The 8323-nt window shown below is 44.3% G+C and overlaps 1 pseudogene; it reads left to right on the forward strand.

Annotated features, from left to right (window-relative positions):
- The first annotated feature begins 422 nt into the window (after nt 1-422).
- LOC115309425 lies at nt 423-7328 on the forward strand (annotated as a pseudogene).
- The last annotated feature ends 995 nt before the right edge of the window (nt 7329-8323 follow it).

An 8323-nucleotide genomic window follows, 5' to 3' on the forward strand; every position in this document is an offset into this window, starting at 1 on the left:
TAACGTGCGGTTGGTGTCTTAAAAAAAATAATATAAAACATGTCCTCCAAGATTGAGTCTTCGTGCGTGTTGCGGCCTCTTTCTCGCGCAAGTGTTCTTGAGTACATTATAAGATATGTGATACGGAGCACGGGGATGAGAAAGGAGATCAGGTGCTTTAATATAACAAAATTAAAATACAATTTCCGGTGATAAAAATTGGACATGTGTCAACGACCTTCCTGACACATGCTGTTCATATATCAGCCGAATCCGCGAAACAATTTTTACCAATTCGATTCGCATCGCAAATAACATAATGACGCCCGCTCGAGCAGTGTAAACGGTTTGAAAAAGGTTACAGATGTTTCAGTGCAGTACATAACCGGAAGCGGCCATTTTAAAAAGGCTTGAGCTCGACGAATCGCAGCAGACTCGGCTCTCAATAGCGCGGATCATCAGATACACGTAGCAATCAGTTACCTTTGTTATCTTCTTAACTCAGGTGAGCAAATTTCGGTTCTTTCATTCCATTAGACCTTCCGTTCTCTGTCGAATCTTGATAAAGCGTGCATAATGTTATGTTTCAAATTTCGTAAGGCCTAAAGTTACATAAGAACGGGAAAGATTTGCCGAATCGGCCGCCATTAGAAAGTATACTTAGAAATTAATGGCTTCTTTTCACATAAATGTACATTCAAACAAGACATATTAAACTTAAAATATGTCTTAACTGGCAAGGAAGACTTGTAAAAGAGTCTAATGGCTATGACTTTGCTCCGCTAACTAAAGCACCTTCACACTAAAAACTATATGTGAGAATGACGTAGAAGGCAATTAAATGAAAATTTCGCAATGTTTTTTTTTTATTATTTAATACCCAAGTTATTTACGTCGGCAAGTTCATATGTTTACTTCAGAAATTCTTTCTTGCAGGAATTACAGTTCGGTCATGTTGGGAAGCGTCGCATCTCAAACCCTTATTGCTACTTTCAAAGAAAATTTCGTGGGCAGGTCTTATGCGTCCCTGAAAAACGGGTCGGGTAATACTTTTCACCAAGAAGAACTTCACCACATTTTTCAATCAGGTGAGCTGTGCTCAGTGTTCTGAAGACTTAACTTCCTCTGTTCCATATTTGTGTCTTCAGAGTTAACCGATCAATCAAAGAAGTAACGTTCAAATCGCATGAGCGAGAGTAAAAACTCTAAAAAGCATAAGTGTGAAATCCCTCCTTGATTTAGGAAAGCCTAAGATTTGTAACGTAGGGGTGGTTGCCGGCTATGGTGTCCCATGCTTTGATTTCAACCAGTCAACTGCACAAATCGTCACATTCCCCTGAAAGACCACGTTTCGAAATCTCAATTTCGGCTCACCATACTAAAACAACATAATAATCGCGAGGATTATATAAGCGTACGTGAGCCGCGTAGGACATAACACAAGTAAAATGTTACTCTTTACATAAATTAGGCTGGGCAATTGATCGATTAATCTTCCGATTAATCGAGTAAGGCCTTAATCGCGATAAATTTTTTAACCGGTTAATTGGTTTTTTAATCGGTACCCAAAAAGATGTCGATTGGACGCACGCACGGCTCTATCCTGGACGACCTGCCCAAACTAGAAGTTCGCAGCTGGAGCGAAAATATCTGAATCTGATTCGTTGAACTAGTGCCACAAAATAAGCTACGCTTCAGAGCAACGACACTTGGCCATATTGTGTCTTAAAATGATGGTTGCCAGTTATCTGAAGCTATCTCTGGAAGTACAGGAAACGCTTTTCCGCTCTCCACAAATGTTTAAACAGTTCGCGACAGAGCAAAGCACTATTGCGTGACCATCCGAACACCGAACCTAATGCGGAGGAAGTCGCACTTCTGAATCATGACGATCGGCAGCTGCGTCTCCTCTGCATACGAGCCAAAATGGCGGCGTTCACAACAGTGTCGGGAAACGGAATTGCAGATACTCTAAGCGAAGCTCATTTAGTAGCTCTAGGTTGAACTATATGTATCGTCAATTGTAAACGTCCTTTTTGCCCCATGCCCAGACGAAGATGTCACTCGGCGTATTCCACTCACCTTCACCTTGTATTCGTGGCAATAAAAACGCCTTTTTGAATCTGAATCTTGCGCCGTGTACCAGAAAGTAAAATAAGTCTTCAAAGGCAAGGCCAAGACGAGCTGTTGCATTCTTTTAATATATTATAAAAAGCAACGAAACCGATTAATCGATTAATTAATCGATAAAAGGGTGGCGATTAATCGGGTTAAAATCTTAATCGACGCCCCAGCCCTAGCATAAATACTTCCTCATTCCTGGGGAACCTTTCGTCGCATTGATCACAATTATTAGCCCGTCTAACGGTACCATTCCCATGCACACTTTCGCATTGAGGCCAAACGACTATAAAGCCTCCTCTCTACTCAAAAAGCCCAGCAGTTCGATGGTGGAGCCATAGAGTGCCCGATCGCAGATTTGGAGTGCAAGGATCTGGTAGCAAAGAGAATTTCTCGGGTAGTCTGGTATTCAGCGCACAGCTTTCGCAGCGGCGAGGGCACGAAACATGGTTTTCAAACCCGACGAGAAAAGAAGCGGTAGCCCAAAGAACCCGACAGCACGAGCGGACATTCCATCGCTCGGGACAAGAACATTCGGCGTCTCGCCGCAGCAGGGCGCCAATGGACCTTTTCCGAGAAGCGTTCCGCGCACGCGCGAGCGCCCGATTCCAAGCGGCGGAAGTCGGAACAAAAAATCGAGGAAATTTGGAAGGAGGCTGTATATCAGCGAGTAGAACACGTAACTGCAGCACATATATAATTGTGTTACACAAAAAAAGAACGTCGACGGAAAGGAAAACACGACGTTTGGGTGGACGCTATAGAGATGCCCCTCTTTAAGGTCGCAGAGAGCGAAGAAACTGGTAGCGTAGCTCCCATTATCGATTGGTAGCGCAGGTAGGTGACTTCCTCGATTTTTAGTTCCTGCAGCCACCGTCTGGTGCCGTCGGTATGTGGAAAAGGTCCATTACATTACTCTTGTCTGCCGCTCTACCATTTCGCTTTCGGCGGCTGCGTCTCGTGGCGGTCTGACAGGCTTCGTCAGTATAAAGGAGGCTATGCTATAACGGCTGACGCTAAAACATAGTTCCTCACCATGTTGGCTATGCCTTGTAAGTGAACCGTCTTGATATTGCGATTAACTTTGTGCAAAGCGTTGCGTTCTACACGCACCAAGCGACCCACTCCAAGCGGCGGGTCGGGGATCTACGATGCAGTCGGGGATTATGGACCGCGTTCCAACTACGTCGCATTCACTGGCGGCCACAGCTCTGTGCGCGATTGCTGAGCGCGAGCTGATAGCGAGCTTCCAGCTCATTTGCAACGTGCATGCGACACTATTGGGATCACCGGTCCTAGCGGCCTATTATATATAAGCTCGTTCTGAGCATGTGCTCTATATTCCGTTTACCCTTAAGATGAGACTGATGCAGTCAATGCTACAGGCGCGAGCTAGGACGCGATTCTGACTTTGAGACGTGCATTTCTAGCGCGACCGCTCGTTCTGCGGAAGAACGCTTCAAAGCAGCGACCTCGAGTTCTCGTGCTTGTGTGGCAGTGGCTGCATTCTCTGTCTAAGAGTGAACGAGTATAAACAGAGACCTCAAAAATGGCGTGCAGTGCCAGCGTCCGGAGTCCAGCGAAGGGCTTTAGAGCCCGTCGCGCAGCAGTAAGGCATTTTCGCTCGTGTATGGAGAATTGACGCGCGAGCTCAATACAGTGAACGTTTGATGACAAAATTGTAGTGGACACTACGGGACGAGAAATGTCACTTTGTACACGGTTTCAAACCGGAACTAAGGGTGCAAATGGCGCCATTATCGCAACTGGCGGAGGGCAGAGGTATACATTACTTATAGCTCTTTACCGGCTTAGCCTCCGAGTCAAGCCTTGTGCAAGCGTGACATTTATCCTCCCGTAGCGCCTACTGAGTATTTTTTTGTTAAATGAGTCTTTCACGGCAGGGCTACAACGCACCGTGCTCGATCGGGAATGTTTTTAGCACAATTTGCGTTGTACGAAAAAGAGACAAGTAATCACAACGCTTTCGTTCGTTTGGTAATTAAAAGCTGAAATACACAATGTGGAAAGAACATAATTTACATGATAGTTAACAATCCTTCAAACGCAGGTTCTCAGAAATCTCCAAAGTTTCCCTGGTCACGGCAGCGATAGCTTTCGGCAAAGCTACAGGAGCGGAAACCTGTTTCCTTTCGGGAATTTCGTTTGCGCGAAGTATTCAGTATCTGCCCTGAGGAATGAAATGTGTATGGGGATTCAGTTATCGTAATCACAAAATAGAGGATACTAGAACTCGGGGATGCATATTTCAAACGATAACTGAGAATTGTTAAATCAGTGCTTGTTCTGGGTTAAGCTGGACCAAAGTGTAACTCTCATGTGCCATTCACAGATTTGGCTCGGGGCAAGACACTCCTGGAAGTGGGCGTCGGCCCGATAGCCTGGTATTCTTTCATGTCCTCTTATCGATACAAGGACATCGTGCTCAGTGACTTGGTCGAAGACAACAGGAAGGAGCTGGAGAAGTGGCTGAACAAAAGCGAAGATGCCATTGATTGGACAGACCGTGCTGAGCAAGTCGCTGCCTTGGAAGGCTATAGGTACGTACATCAGCGAAAGCAAAAACAAATATTTCTTACAGCACGTCGAATAATGGAACACGAGAACGAGCACATGGGGGTAGTGAGCCAGAATGACGTCCGCAGTGAAATAAAAAAAAAAAAAAAGAAACTTCATGAGCATTTAGAAACACAAAAAGCGTTCTAGAGTCTACGTCTAACGACATAAAAATTAGAGAAACCACGTTTTCGCATTGTGTTTCTACCAGGCGTCTTTAGAAAAACGCTTTGTGCGTCTCCAGGAATTGCAGTACGAACCTCATGCTCTGTTTTTTGTACTCCTCACCTGACCAGTTAAGTGAATATGACGGTGTGGTTACACCTGCTTGTTTCCGGAAAACAATATGTTGTTCCAGCGTGAGCAGGTGTTATAGGGGGGCATGTTATCACGTAAGTTTACCGGAGGCCACATGAGCACTTAATTATTATATGTTATGGTGTCACAGAAGGCATATATATTTACGTGACGTCCCGTGAGATGAATATTATGTCGCATGGCATCGTATAACTTAGACTGATCACGTAACATTATTTTGAATTATCACGTAACGTCACGTGCTCATGTTTGCAGAAATAACGTGACAACATGGTCCATAGTAGCGGATGACGTAAAAGATTACGCCACTTACCGTAGGATAGCACGAACCGCCATGGCTGCCTTCCAGAGAAGCCGTAGTCGCTCGTCATAGGTCAGTCGTAAATATTTTATCTTATCATAATACTTTGGGCAAAGCCGATTGGCGAAACGTGCGCCGTATCTTTGTGTCTGCACCCCTAACAAATTAACTCAAAATAAAACGGGCAGAACGAACGAAACAGTTTCAAACAGATTCAAACACATCGACTCGGAACACACTACGAATTCTTTATTCGCGTTAATCGGATTTATGCTAGGTATTAAGGTAAGTTTTATTTTTTTCTTTCTCCATCAAAAAGCTTTTTTTATTCATTATTGAACCGACCAGGACTGGTCCAGACAACCCCCCCCCCCCCCCCCCCCATTGTGGCTCAGAGATAAAACTTGGTGACCGGGTCGCATGGACTAGGTAAAATTTCATCCATCGACGAAGAATCGATGTGCGGCCAATTCGTTAGGTGACAGAAGGCTTCCAACGCTAACAACGTACGGATCACGGCTAGTGCTCAAGATACTGGCTAACTACGGCACGTGGTGGGGACCAAAGTTGGCGGCACAACCATGCGAAAGAACAGTTATATTCTAGTTCTCTCGAATAAATAAGTTACACGACTATTTGCTGCTGCACTGAACATGCGGGGTGAAGTTAACAGCGGTCGTGGTTGTCATATATCGCCGATGCCATTGGTTGTGTCGGAACATTGTATAAGAAAGTTGACGACAAACCTTTTATAGTCTTTTTAATAGGTTTCTCCTGAAGTGATCTCGTTCCGATTTGGGAGAATGTTTGACTTAGGGTGCAACAGTGTCTTTATTGTACGACGCCAAATACTTTTTCTACGTAGGAGCATTTCTTCCTTGAGCGTAATCCAAAATAATGTCCTGCAGCTAACGTTATAAAAAGACATTTGCAACCATCAGTTCATTCGTTGCCCTCACACCGACAAAACACTAGTTGCTCCATTCCGAACAATAGGGCTCATTAAATCATAATTATGTCTCAATTACTTTCTTCGAACAAAATTTTAATTTTTGTTAGAAAAGATCAGCTTCAAGTTCAGCCTACACAACAGTGCAGGCTGAACTTGAAGCACTTTTTGGGAGTTTCAAAGGTACGTATATTTAAATGTGGTCGTTCCTGCGATATAATCGTATTTACACTTTTAGGAGGCGACCACGTGTCAATCAAGATGTCTAGGAAGGTGGCGGATACCTCTAATGAAGACATTCAGGCTCAATGTACTAGAGAAAGCTTTAAAAAATTTCGTTCGATTTCCTCAGGCGTGTGGTTGAGTATCACAACTGTGCGATGCACGCGAAAGACCCCAGGTTAGCCGTGGTACTTTATTGGCTAAATGTCTCACTACGGCAGAGAAATCAGCAGCCAATTGAGGATTACTACCCTTAATGTGCATAAACAAAGAATGCAGTATTACCTCTTAATATTAAGAAACCCTAAGCCCACAGATATTCAATATGTCCGCGAGCATCGGTGCCCCAATGCCATTCATCGCAACAACATAGAGGGTCATTGCCACTTTCTTGTTCTGCTTTACAGCGACGTCAAGAAGGGGGCGTCGGAAATAATGGAGCGCACACGTTCCTCAATTCGGAAGGTGGTTCCCTGCAATGTCTTGGAGCCTGGAGTGCTCCCTGAAGAACACAGGGAAACCTTCGACGTCGTTCTTTCCTGCAACTGCCTGGAAAGTGCCACGGCGGACCACGAGTCCTTCCGAAGTGTGGTGAACAACGTAGGATCACTCGTCAAACCCGGGGGGTTGTTCCTTCTGGGCGGTTTGGGTGGTCTGAAGAGTTACTTTATGGGAAACGCCAACTTTAATATGGCGAATGTCACTGAAGATGTGATTAAAGAAGCAGTGACAGATGCCGGCTTTGAATTAAAAATATACCGTTCCCAAAACACTCAGCTCGCTGGGAACGCTGGCGCATTCGCGTTTATTCTGGCAGCCCGTAAACCTTAAGTCGGGTTAGGGCGCCATGGGCTACTCTGTGCAGCGTAGTTCCGTGGACAGCCGCTGCGCACCCCTCCCTACCGGAACGTGCGACAAAAAAGAAATAAATGTTTAATGATGCCTCGCTACAAAGCGAAACGGACTGAAATATGATCATTCTGGATTTTGGTTGTGGAGGCGACAACTCGTAGTCAAGTCTGTCATTCTGGTTTGTTAGGAGACACTGGGCCCCTTCGATTTACCTGCACAAGTCTGAACCTGTGCACAAAAGTGTTGCGCAGTGGAAGAAGTGGCAGAGCAATATACCTACGTTGGTGTTTTAAGATATGCTGCGCCCGTAAATAGAATGCGGCAGTGTACGCCGAGTGCAGCTGGTGGAGGAGGCGCTTGTAAATCGAAGGAGTCCACTGACACATTTGCAGTTTGGGTACGAATATCCCAATTATAGCAAGATAAAAAAAATATGTTGTGTTTATTCCGAAACAAACATGTCTTGTAATAATAAAGTTTCACTTTGTTTACAAACTTTCTTTCTCACGGTTTCTCTCTTTGCGCAAAATTTCAAAAAGAGCTTTGCAGTTTTTAAACACTTTCGTCACCGAAAGAGCACACATTTCTTAAGGTTGGCTTGAGCATGTTATAATTAAGATACAACGATTCAATATCTTGACTATAATTAGTTTCAAAGGCGATTATATTACTTATGGCAAATTACATTTGATCACAAGTAGTGGTACTGTTAGAGGTTCTCTAATCAGGTTTCTGAGATTACCTAATTATGGCAATAACTTTCTCTGCGAGCTCCAAGCATCCTAGAAATCCATAAATCATAACGATGCGCGGCCGATCTCCCGTTTAAAATTGCAATCAAAGATGGAAAACACCGCGGTCATTTACTAAGATGCGAGGAGCATTGTTCCGGCAGCCAAGACAACATGTGACCTATGAAAACGCGACTTTTCGTTGAGATTACAAACGCTGTTATTATAGAATGTGTATAATCTTTTAGATGATTAAAGCGAATAAGAGTTGTC

Source organism: Ixodes scapularis, unplaced genomic scaffold, assembly GCF_016920785.2.
Source record: "Ixodes scapularis isolate PalLabHiFi unplaced genomic scaffold, ASM1692078v2 PGA_scaffold2__306_contigs__length_199485367, whole genome shotgun sequence".
In the NCBI taxonomy this organism is placed as follows: domain Eukaryota; kingdom Metazoa; phylum Arthropoda; class Arachnida; order Ixodida; family Ixodidae; genus Ixodes; species Ixodes scapularis.